At 42.0% G+C, this 12,500-nt stretch overlaps 1 protein-coding gene across 1 annotated transcript in view; it reads left to right on the forward strand.

Annotated features, from left to right (window-relative positions):
* LOC134466957 (SH3 and cysteine-rich domain-containing protein 2-like) overlaps window positions 1-12,500 on the forward strand; it is a 62,923-nt gene that overhangs the window by 1,036 nt on the left and 49,387 nt on the right. The gene's annotated exons all lie outside the window — the stretch shown is intronic.

Raw genomic sequence — 12,500 nt, forward strand, 5'->3', positions numbered from 1 at the left:
AAAGTCAGAAAGTTTCGTAGTCATAGCTTAAGTCATTCAAGAGTTATACGACATCAAAGTTGGTGCGGGCACTTTTAGCCCCCCCCCGGTCTGGATAGGGTTAAATCACCTCCGGAGGCTGGAAAGTTCTTAAGCAGGTGTGAGTTCCCGACGGCCACGAGAGAAGACATTGAAGAAACGGCGTGATGGTGGTGAGGTATAATTATTATGGGAGTGCCTTCTTACTGACATTTGATTTTCAAAAATATTTTGGCAGTCCTGAATGGCCGAATATCTACATTCGCTATAAGTAGACTCTTAATGGTTTGATTATGTGCACTACATTGACTGTTGGACGGGAGGGTTGTGGAGGATTTTTCTTTTTCCCGTTTTCATCTCCTTCATAGACAGGACAGTTGGGAAATGTTTCCTAATGTTGGACTGATCTTTCTAAGGATTGGAGGCTTACCATTTTGCTTCACTTGTCCCATTTACTCTAAGATTGTATTTTGTGTTGGGTGGGGCTTGTTCTTGGGGCATGGCTCAGCATTTGGGGCTGGTGTCATATTGACAGCTTTAAATATTGTGTGTTTTTTTTGTTTTTTCTGTTAGGCGCTGTATTTCCCCCCCTCTGTTTTACCTTCTTTATGTTTGGGTCCTCAGTGTCTCGCAGCAATTACCTAATAATATTTTACATATTATTTTATCATGTTAGTGCATTTACAATTGTTATTTGGTTATGAGTGATGTTAAAGTAATCACACTCAATGTCAAAGGCATTAACAATGTTGTTAAACGTCAGAAGATACTCTCCTTTTTGAAAAAAGAAAAATGCCAAATAGCCTTCATCCAGGAAACCCACCTCTCTGAATTAGAGCATTTAAAATTACGATGGAGCTGGGTAGGTCAGGTATTCCATTCCTCATATAATTCCAAAAGTAGGGGGGTTGCTGTTCTCATACATCGTTCATTACCTTTCACCTTGGAGAAAAGCTTATCTGACAAAGAGGGACGGTATGTGCTTATATCTGGCTATCTATATGGTGAACTTATTGTTCTAGGTTGTGTCTATGCTCCTAATAATTACGAAGCATCCTTCCTACCAAAACTTCTTGCTGATTTGGCATCATTCTCTTCCCCATATATGCTTCTCGGCGGGGATCTGAATTGTGTGCTCTCAGAGTTGGATGTGTCTTCTCCTCGCCTTACATCTTCTTCAAAAAGTAATAGTCTGCGTGAATTTCTAAAAGATTTAGATTTATATGATGCATGGAGAGTACTTCACCCCCTCGATCGGGATTACACTTTCTTTTCTTGCCCTCATCAGGTTCATTCCAGGATTGATTACTTCTTTTCCTCAAGGCAATTCCTGGGCAGAATACAAGATTGCAAGATTGGTACCCAATCTTTATCAGACCACGCACCTGTAGTTATAGTCATTTCTCCTCCCTACAAAGACCCCTCAACCTATCATTGGCGTCTGTCACCGGCCATGCTTAGCAGCAAACGCTTTGTAGATTTCATTACAGCGCAATGTCAGTTCTTTTTTGCTGAAAATAAAGCACCAGAGATTAGCCCTTCAACGTTATGGGAAGCCGCAAAGGCCACCATACGTGGGGCCATTATATCTTATACCTCAGCACAAAAAAAGGAGGCCTTGAAGAGACAATTAGAATTAGAAGAGGCTTTAAGAGATATCGAAACTCAATTTAAGCGCACACCAAACAGACACTTAGCAAAAAAAGTAGAGGCAGCTCGCTCAGCACTTAATCAAATATTAACCCAAAAAGCAGAAGCCCAAATATTTTATGCTAAGCATAGACTGTTTGAGTCAGGCAACAAGCCAGGCCGTTTGCTTGCCCGTCTGGCCCGTGGAAGGGTGGAATCCAATATTATCTCCTCTCTTTTAGATAAACATGGAACTAGACATTTTAAGTCAACAGAATTGAACAAACTCATGAAGTCGTTTTATGAGGAGCTTTATAGCTCAGATTGTGTTGCCTCATTGGAAAATAGACGACAATTCCTTGATAAGATACATTTCCCATCCCTATCGGAAGATCAAAAAGATATGTTATGTAGGCCTATTACTGAGGAGGAGGTATCAGACACTATCAAAACACTCCAAAGAGGGAAGGCACCTGGCCCAGACGGCTTTGGCCCAGACTTTTATAAAACTTTCAGGAAAATAATAGTGGGCCCCCTTACAGACATGTATGTTGACAGTCTTGAGAAAGGTTGTCTTCCTCCGACTCTAAATTTAGCACACATCTCTGTTCTTCTGAAGAAGGGCAAACCAAATGATATGTGTGGTTCTTACAGACCCATTAGCCTTATATCTGTAGACAGTAAACTACTTTCAAAGCTCTTGGCAAAAAGGCTTGAGAATTTGCTTCCAATTCTTATAAACCCAGATCAAACAGGTTTCATACAGGGCCGCTACTCCTCAAGCAATGTTAGGAGACTTTTAAATATTGTTCATTCTTCATTCCAAAATAAACAAAAAACACTAGCTATATCATTGGATGCCGACAAGGCGTACGACCGAGTCGAATGGCCTTATTTGTTTGACATTATGGAAAGGTTTGGCCTTGGTGGGAATTTTTTAAAATGGACCCAAACTATATATCAGGCACCCAGAGCCATCGTCGTAACCAATGGGCGACGCTCTGAATCCTTTCCAGTGGCTAGGGGAGTCCGCCAAGGGTGCCCTCTTAGCCCTCTTCTTTTTGCCTTGGCCCTAGAGCCTCTTGCAGAGGTCATACGTTTACATACTGAAATAAAAGGAGTGTATTTGGGAGACATAGAACACAAAATTGCCCTCTATGCAGACGACATACTTTTGTTTGTTTCATCTCCAGCGTTATCCATTCCTGCAATTATGAATACTTTTAGTGAGTTCAGTTTCGTGTCAGGTTATAAAATTAATTTTAACAAGTCTGAGGCTATGCCATTAGGTTGCATGACTAAATCTGATATCCCAAACAACTTTCCTTTTAAATGGTCAAATTTGGGTTTCACATATCTTGGAATTAGAATCTCACCAACTCTTTTGGATCTCTGGAAGCTTAATTTTGCACCTATACTTAGTGCAGTCAAAAAAGACCTGGAACGCTGGCATAACCTCCCTCTATCTATGTTTGGACGAATTAGTCTCATCAAAATGAATGTACTCCCCAGGTTACTTTATCCTTTGCAGATGCTCCCCCTGTACCTAACAAAAAAGACTAATAAGGATTTAGAGAGGGCAGTGTCCAAATTTATTTGGCATGGGAAAAAACCCAGATTACGTCTTAAGGTACTTCAGCTTTCTACAGACATGGGTGGGCGTGCATTACCCAATTTAATTTTTTACAACTGGGCTTGTCATGCTCGCCACCTTTGGTCCTGGTTACATGCCTTTAAAGATGGTGAGTCTTGTGTTGATTCTTGGGCTTGCTATCCATTTTCGCCTTGGAGTCTGGTTATGTGTAATCCAAATAATATTAACCCTGATGTTAAACACAACCCTTTAATTTATAATAGCATTAAAGTTTGGCGTGATATTGCAAAACACTTTGGGATACATGGAAAATCTTTACTGGCCCCTATCACTCAGAATCCTGATTTTCCGCCAGGTAACAACTCCTCTGTTTTCATGTCATGGCGAGATAAGCATATAATTTTCCTTGGTCATTTGTTTAAAGACAATATTCTTAGGTCATTTCAGGACCTACAGGATACCTTTCATATTGCTAGGTCTAATTTCTTTGGCTATTTGCAAATAAGACATTTCCTTCTTTCCTTGCCAAACTTTCCTCCTACCATTTCTCTCTCCCATAATCCAGAAAATTTCCTTCTTAACCGTAAAGACCTCAAAGGGTTCATTTCAGGTTTTTATTACCTACTGCTTTCCTGTAGCACATATGAGCTACCCAACATCTCTAAAAAATGGGAGGGTGATTTAGGAACTGAATTTATTGAAGATGACTGGCAGGAGGCCATTGCTGCCATCAGGTCAGCGGCTACCAGTAATAGACTAAGGGAAACTCAGTATAAAATACTGCACAGGTTACACATCACCCCTGTCATATTACACAAAATAGATCGCTCAATTTCCCCCCTCTGCACCAAGTGCAACGCTGAAAGAGGGACCTATTTTCACTATTTCTGGGATTGTAAGTATATATCAAGATTCTGGACCCAAGTGGCCAAAATAATTAGTGAAGTTATTGAAGTCGAGGTAAAAAAAGACCCTAGCGTCTTTCTGGTCGGGTTGCCCTCTAAGGTACTACAGCTTCCAGCACCAAGATACACATTACTGGAGAAACTCCTCATCTCTGCACGTAAATGCATATTATTAAACTGGATTGAAGAACGCCCACCTACAGTCACACAATGGTACAAAGAAATTTTCAGTATTTTGCCACACGAAAGACTGATGGCTCTGGCCAAGGGGAAAGAAAGTCTGTTTAACAAAATATGGTCCCCCTTTATAGACTATCTTCCAGAAGATCTGAGTTCTATTCTCTTGAGAGGGGAGTTGAGTGAGTTCTGGTCACAGACTAGGCCTAGATCTCCCTCATAACCTGACCATGAGATGCCTGTTCATGTTTGTGAAAACAATGTGCTCCTGTGTTGTTGCTGTGGACACACCTCCTTTTCTTTTCTTTTTCCTTCTTTAATTTATTTTTCATTTCTTATTATTTATTATTAAGCGGGCTTGCGGAGCAAGAGCAGAGCTCTTGCAGAGCAAGGCCCGATTATAGTAATCTCTAAGTCCTGTTTATTGGTTCTCTTGTACAGGGACAGTAAAAATAGAAAATGGATCTCCTCCTAGGCCTTTCGAGATAGAGACACCGTTCAAACACTAAAACGACCGGCTCGGCTTGGAGATCGCGTTTCGTTATAGGCTTCTCCGTGTCTCTTGTCGTTTTCCCGTTTTTGGCGATTTAGTGAAAGCCTGGGTCCCCATTGGAAACAGTGGTGGAACCTCCATGAACCAAGGTTCCGCCACTCTAGAGATTAGAGTGTAGGAGGCTTTTTCGGTCATAAAACATCAACACTTTCACCTAGAAGTTTAGTTGACGCGTTGTTAGCGAGCTCTATGGGATGTCTCCAAATTGTGAAAGTTTCATCTCCCAACTCCCAATACTTTTTAAATGGCAGGTTTGTAAAAAAAAAAACAGGCCTGGCTCTATGGAGAATCCCAGTCTTTTGAAAAGTGCATTTTTCAAGAGATCAGCGCATGTCCCACACGGAGGTCCATTTGTGCCTGAACCCTTTCACCTATAAACTTAATTCAAAGACTGTTAGAGAGATCACAAGCATGACTCCGATCTGTGAAAAGGACACGTGCCAACTCCTTTTAGTTTTTTTTACAACGATGTTGTAAAGACAAAAAAAACTCATTCTCATTTTCTCCCCTGTTAAAGGCTCAATACTAACTGTCTTTCAGTCAATCACAACAGGTGCAGCCAGTGAAGGATTCCATTTCAACTGTCACTGTCTCAAGATTCCATTCTTAACGAGCAGGTGCGAGCAAGCATTCTAGAAGCCTATTGTTCAGCTCTGCAATGCAATGTAATATAGTCTTGCTGGACTATGCATGATAATTAGCTGCTTGGCTTAGTGGTAATGCATGCTGCTGCATCAGAGATATGGAGGTTGAGGGTTCGAAACCCACACAAAGCCATGTTGATTTTCTAAATTATATCATATGCAGCGTTCCTTGGCCGACTTAAAATGCCATGTATATCATTTAGTATGGACGGCAAATGTGCTGAATTACAGATATTGAGGTTGGGGTTCGAAACCCAGTCAAAGCCATGTTGATTTTCAAAATTACATCATATGCAGTGTTCCTTGGCCAAGTTAAAATGCCATGCATGTCATTTAGTATGCATGGCAAATGTGCTGGATTACAGATATGGAGGTTGGGGGTTCGAATCCCAGTCAAAGCCATGTTGACTTTCAAAATTATATCATATGCAGTGTTCCTTGGCCAACTTAAAATGCCATGTATGTCATTTAGTATGAATGGCAAATGTGCTGAATTAGGGATATGGGGGTTGGAGGTTCGAACCCCAGTCGAAGCCATGTTGATTTTCAAAATGATATCATATGCAGTGTTCCTTAGCCAACTTCAAATATCATGTATTGTATGTCATTTAATATCAATGGCAAAGGGGTTGGATTACAGATATGGAGGTTTTGAGTTCGAATCCCGCTCGAAGCCATGTTGATTTTCAAAATTATATCATATGCAGTGTTCCTTAGCCAACTTAAAATACCATGTATGTCATTTAGTATATCCCCAAAACGCAGAGCTACAACACTTTCAAGATGGCTGAATCCAAGATGGCTGAATTGTTTGGCCCATAACTTCTGACTGGGTGGATGGAGTTTTTCCAAGATTTATTTCAGCTTTGTTTTCTCAATAGTACTTTGTTTCATCTCTGCCCCAAAAGGCAAGCCCGCTTCCAGCATTTTCTGTGAGAATGCATTTCTAGTTTTTCATTCATTTCTCTGTATCTGTGATTGCTCTATTTGGTGTTGTTTATTTATTTTATTATGCTGTTTATTATTTATTTATGTACTTTGTATTTTTGTTTGCGCCTGATAGCTGTCAAATGGGTGGGCGGTGGGAGGGGAATGTTTTGTTGCTGTGTGATAAAAACAATAAAAAAGTATGTAAAAAAAAAAAAAAAAGATTCTGTCTGCAGGGCAGCTCAAAAACGAATCAACTGATTTGGACGAAACTTTGGGGAGTTGTTAGTAATGACCCAAGGAACAAGTGATTCAATTCTGGTGGTGATTCGGATCACGAACCGGAACTAGGATTTTTTAAAAGATTCTTCACCATTGCTGTCCTATACACTCACCGGCCACTTCATTAGGAACACCTCTCTAGTGCTGGGTCGGACCCCCTTTTGCCTTCAGAACTGCCTGAACTGCCTGCAACAGTACTCGGGTAGGCTGTGGGATTTCAACAAAGATAAATTGGTACTAATTGGCCCAAAATTGTGCTAAGAAAATTTCCTTATGCCATTACTGTATATCCCCAGTCTGAAATGTTGATGTAAGGCAGGGTTGACCCATGTCTTCATGTTGTTGACGCCAAATTCTTACCATTCCACCATAGTGTTGCAGTAGATATCAAGACTCATCAGACCAGGCAACATTTTTTCCGATCATCTAGTGTCGTTTTTGGTGAACCTGTCCAAATTGTTGCCTCATTTTCCTGTTCTTAGCTGACAGAAGCAGCACCAAATGTGGTTTTCTGCTGCTGTAGCCCATTTGCCTCAAGATTTGATGTGTTATGTAATCTGGGATTCTCTTATGTATACCTCGGTTGTAATGAGTGGTTATTTGACTTATTGTTGCCTTTATATCAGTTCAAACCAGTCTGACCATTCTCCTCTGACCTCTGCCATCAACAAGCCATTTTTGCCACAGAATAGCAACTCACTGCATTTTTTTCTGTTTCGTAACGTTCTTTGCAAACCCTGGTTGTGTGTGAATATCCCAGTAGATCAGTCCTTTCTGAAATACTCAAATCAAGCCCTTCAGCACCAACAACCATGCCATGTTCAAAGTCATTTAAATAACCTTTCTTCTCCATTATGATGCTCGGTTTTAACTGCATCAGATCATCCTGACAATGTCTGCACAAATGCATTGAGTTGCCACCATGTGATTGGCTGATCAGATATTTGCCTCAATGAACAGTTGTAACAGGTGTTCCTAATATAGTGGCCAGTGAGTGTATATCTAGACACCCCTAGTGACCAGAAATTCAATTGCGGGCACTCCACAAAAAGAAGGTAGAAAGACTTAGGTTGTAACATAGTCAAATGTTCTATCAAGCAGCTTCCTTGGAGGAGCTCTGGGTTCTCTGAGTGCTTCTAGTTTAGTATGTTACATTTTTACATTACATTACATTATTACATTTGCTGTATATTACTGTGGCTGGGGTCCCTCATTTTGTGGCATGCAAGCATATATTGTGCAGCAAAATCTGGTGAGGGCCCTTCGCCAAGTATAATCGCCATTCTAGTGGGTGCTCTTTGGTTCAAGGTTCAATGTCCAAAAGTTACTTGAAAAGAAAATAACTTTTCTTCAAAAAGTATAGTTAAAAATGTCTTTATTATTATGACATGTCCATTAAGGACTTTAAAATTGCCCACTTTATTCATTTATTTATATATTTATTTTACCATTCTTTAACCGAGGAAGTGGTCCCATTCAGTTAACACTTCTGCCAGGGAGTCTGGGCCAAGACACACAGAAAATAATAATGATTTTCAACCAATGATGTGTAGTCAGAATAGTAAAACAGAGAATGTATTAAATGTAAAAGAATCTATAGAGCCGATACAATGGTGAGTGTGTGTGCGTGTGTGCATGTGTGCGTGCGTGCGTGCGTGTGTGTGTATAAATATATAAAGAGATTTAATAAGTCATTACGTTCATAAAATACAAATGCTGCTTTATCCAATCACATACATTACTCCCTTCTCAACATCAGCCACTGCAGACACACACACACACACACACACACACACACACACACACACACACACACACACACACACACACACACACACACACACACACACACACACACACACACACACACACAAACTTTCTGACTTGTAAGCAACATCCCTCCTCATTCCTCACTTACACAGATGCATGTGTGTGCGCACACAGGCCACACACACACACACACACACACACACACACACACACACACACACACACACACACACACACACACACACACACACACACACACACACACACACACACACACAGACAAAAGCATGCAGAGAGTGGCACCTTAATCATTAATTTATCAACACATCGCTACGCTTCTATATATACTTCTCTCTCTCTCGCTTCCCTTTGCACTTCACAGCACAGAACAGAGATGGAGTTGAAGTGTGTGTGTGTGTTTGTGTGTGTGTGTGTGTGTGTGTGTGTGTGTGTGTGTGTGTGTGTGTGTGTGTGTGTGTGTGTGTGTGTGTGTGTGTGTGTGAGAGAGAGAGAGAGAGAGAGAGAGAGAGAGAGAGAGAAAAGACAGAGAGAAAGACAGAAAAGACAGAGAGAGAGAGAGAGAGAGAGAGAGAGAGAAAAGACAGAGAGAGAGAGAGACGTCTCTCTCGCTCCTCCCTGTACTTCAGAGCACTCCTGAAACAAGGCCACCATGTCTGCCGTCTGTACAATGTGTGTGTGTGTGTGTGTGTGTGTGTGTGTGTGTGTGTGTGTGTGTGTGTGTGTGTGTGTGTGTGTGTGTGTGTGTGTGTGTGTGTGTGTCTGTCTGTGTGTCTGTGTGTGCGTGCGTGCGTGCATGCGTGCGTGCGTGTGCGCGCGTGCATACGTCTGTGCCTCTGTGTGCATGTGTACTTTTTTTTAGGAAATGTGAGTGGGGGGGTTGGTCTGTATGTGTGATATGTGCGTCAGAGCTCCATTTGACAAAAGAGCTTACCTTACTTTTGCCTGCTGGAGCTGGTGCCAGTTCATGTGTCTATGTTTCAATATTAGAGAGAGGGTGATAGAGGGAGGGAAAGAAAGAGAGAAAGAGAAGCGACCGTGTTAGACAGACAAAGAGAAAGGCGAGAGAGAGAGAGGGCGAGAGGGAATGAGAGAGAGAGAGAGAAATTTAAAAAAGACAGAGAGAGAAAAAGAGTGACAGAGAGTTAGACAGACAGGGAGGGAGAGGCAATGAGAGAGAGGGAGAAAGAATAAGATAAAACGTCAGATAGAGAAAAAGAACGAGAGAGAGAGAGAGAGAGAGCCACGTGCACCATATCCTCTGGCTAGTATCCGTTTTTGTCTTCCTGTTTTTCTTCAATCTTTGTTCGCTCTATCTATCTTGCTCTCTCTTATTATATTCTTTCATTCTCTTGGTCCATCTCACTGTCGTCTGCTCTCTCTCTCTCTCTCTCTCTCTCTCTCTCTCTCTCTCTCTCTCTCTCTCTCTCTCTCTCTCTCTCTCTCTCTCTCTCTCTCTCTCTCTCTAGTCTTCATTTGATACCCTCTCTGCCCTCCAGTGTTTCTCACACTCTCCCTCTCACTTTGTCGCTTCCTCTATACTCCTCTCTCCATCTCTCGTTCATCCGCTCTCTACCGCTATCATTTTACTTTGGCTTCTTTTGTGGTCTATTCATTTGCATAATCATTTGCATAATGCCAACAAAATGCTTTAACTTTCACTCTGTGATCTCCTGTCTTTTCAATAATCCCCCCCCTTCTCTCTCTCTCTTTCTCTTTCTCTCTCTCTCTCTCTCTCTCTCTCTCTCTCTCTCTCTCTCTGTCTCTCTGTCTCTCTGTCTCTCTCTCTCTCTGTCTCTCTGTCTCTCTGTCTCTCTCTGTCTCTCTCTCTCTCTCTCTCTCTCTCTCTCTCTCTCTCTCTCTCTCTCTCTCTCTCTCTATTGCAGGGGTGTCAAACTCAAATTCACAGTGGCCAAATTTTAAGTCTGGGACGAAGTCACATTCCAAACGCAATATTTACTAAATGAAAAATGGGCTCAAATCTCACAAAGCACTCAATCCCATCGTATGGTAGTTGAAATATTCCTTCACATATTCTGTTGTATGAGTGTGAGATATTCTGTCCTGGGCCCACTGATGTGTTATTGATTCACCAAATTTTGTTTTCAAGTCATGTTACTACAGTAGTATATCAGGCCTATTTGACTGGCGGCCCGAGGGCCACATGCGGCCCAGACGCAATTCACATGCGGCCCAGACGTGCCCCCCAGTTGTAGCAATGCATTGCAGTTTTGATACTGCAGTACAACGGATGACTTTCTTGAAAATCATTTGGTTGTCTTTATTGGTGATTTGAACTGATTTGAATTGTCTTTAGAGTGTTAGTGATGGCTGAAAATATGCGGCCCGACTTCAGTTCTTGGTTTCGAAATATGGCCCAAATGAAGTTCTAATCGAATAGACTGGTATATATGGTATAATAGACATCTGAAATGATCTCACGGGCCAAATAAAGTGACCCCTGGGGGCCAGACACCCAGGGTTACCAGATGAGACTGATGATTTCCAGCCCAAAACCCGCCTGGAAGCACAAAATCCCGTCCAATTCTATTAATTTCTATGGCAAAAATTGCACACAGCCATCCTAAGCAGCCCAATTGGGTGGGAAACAGTCCAATCTGGCAACACTGCAGACACCCCTGCTGTATGCTGCTGTATCTCCTTGTCTTCTCCTTGTTATTTGTGTCTGCGCTCAGTTGCTTTAGTAATTGAGTAATTTGTTGTGCAGTTTGTAGATGGTTGCAGGTTAGAATCCCATGCTAGGATAAAAGTAGGATGGTCTGCTTTTTCACAAATCACCATCAGATCTCACGCACATCCATTTACAGTAAGCTGGGTGCAGGGTCAAAAACGTATCGTAACGTGAATTTTTGCTGGGTCTGCTCTATCAGTCATCGATGGAGCAAGGTAACTTTAGCCCACAGGGACTGTAGCTAATACCCTGTACCTAAATAACTGTATGTTACTTTGCATAAAAGCACCAGAGTGTCTGTGTTCATTTTTGGGTGTATAAATGTCACTTTTGCTCTTGACTTGACTTGACTCACTTTCTCTCTCGTGTGTGTGGTACTTAAAAACAAATATAAATACAACCAATGTCCCTATGCCTGGGTCAGTGCTGCAAAACTGAAATATGGAGCATGGAGTAGATCTGGTGTTATTATATAGTGTGTGTGCGTGCGTGCGTGCGTGCGTGCGTGCGTGCGTGCTAACTCATTATTCTGAAATATAGGCCTGAGGTGTGTGTTTGTCAGTGTAAGCAGAGGTGTGCGAGTCAGTATGGCAGTATGGCTGGCACCTTTGTGTACACCGTCCCAGCGTGTGTGTGTGTGTGTGTGTGTGTGTGTGTGTGTGTGTGTGTGTGTGTGTGTGTGTCTGTGTGTGCGTGCGTGTGCGCGCGTGCGTACGTCTGTGCCTCTGTGTGCATGTGTACTTTTTTTAGGAAATGTGAGTGGGGGGGTTGGTCTGTATGTGTGATATGTGCGTCAGAGCTCCATTTGACAAAAGAGCTTACCGTACTTTTGCCTGCTGGAGCTGGTGCCAGTTCATGTGTCTATGTTTCAATATTAGAGAGAGGGTGATAGAGGGAGGGAAAGAAAGAGAGAAAGAGAAGCGACCGTGTTAGACAGACAAAGAGAAAGGCGAGAGAGAGAGAGAGGGCGAGAGGGAATGAGAGAGAGAGAGAAATTTAAAAAAGACAGAGAGAGAAAAAGATTGACAGAGAGTTAGACAGAGAGGGAGAGAGGCAATGAGAGAGAGGGAGAAAGAATAAGATAAAACGTCAGATAGAGAAAAAGAACGAGAGAGAGAGAGAGAGCCACGTGCACCATATCCTCTGGCTAGTATCCGTTTTTGTCTTCCTGTTTTTCCTCAATCTTTGTTCGCTCTATCTATCTTGCTCTCTCTTATTATATTCTTTCATTCTCTTGGTCCATCTCACTGTCGTCTGCTCTCTCTCTCTCTCTCTCTCTCTCTCTCTCTCT

This window comes from Engraulis encrasicolus, chromosome 17 (assembly GCF_034702125.1).
Source record: "Engraulis encrasicolus isolate BLACKSEA-1 chromosome 17, IST_EnEncr_1.0, whole genome shotgun sequence".
Classification (NCBI taxonomy): Eukaryota; Metazoa; Chordata; class Actinopteri; order Clupeiformes; family Engraulidae; genus Engraulis; species Engraulis encrasicolus.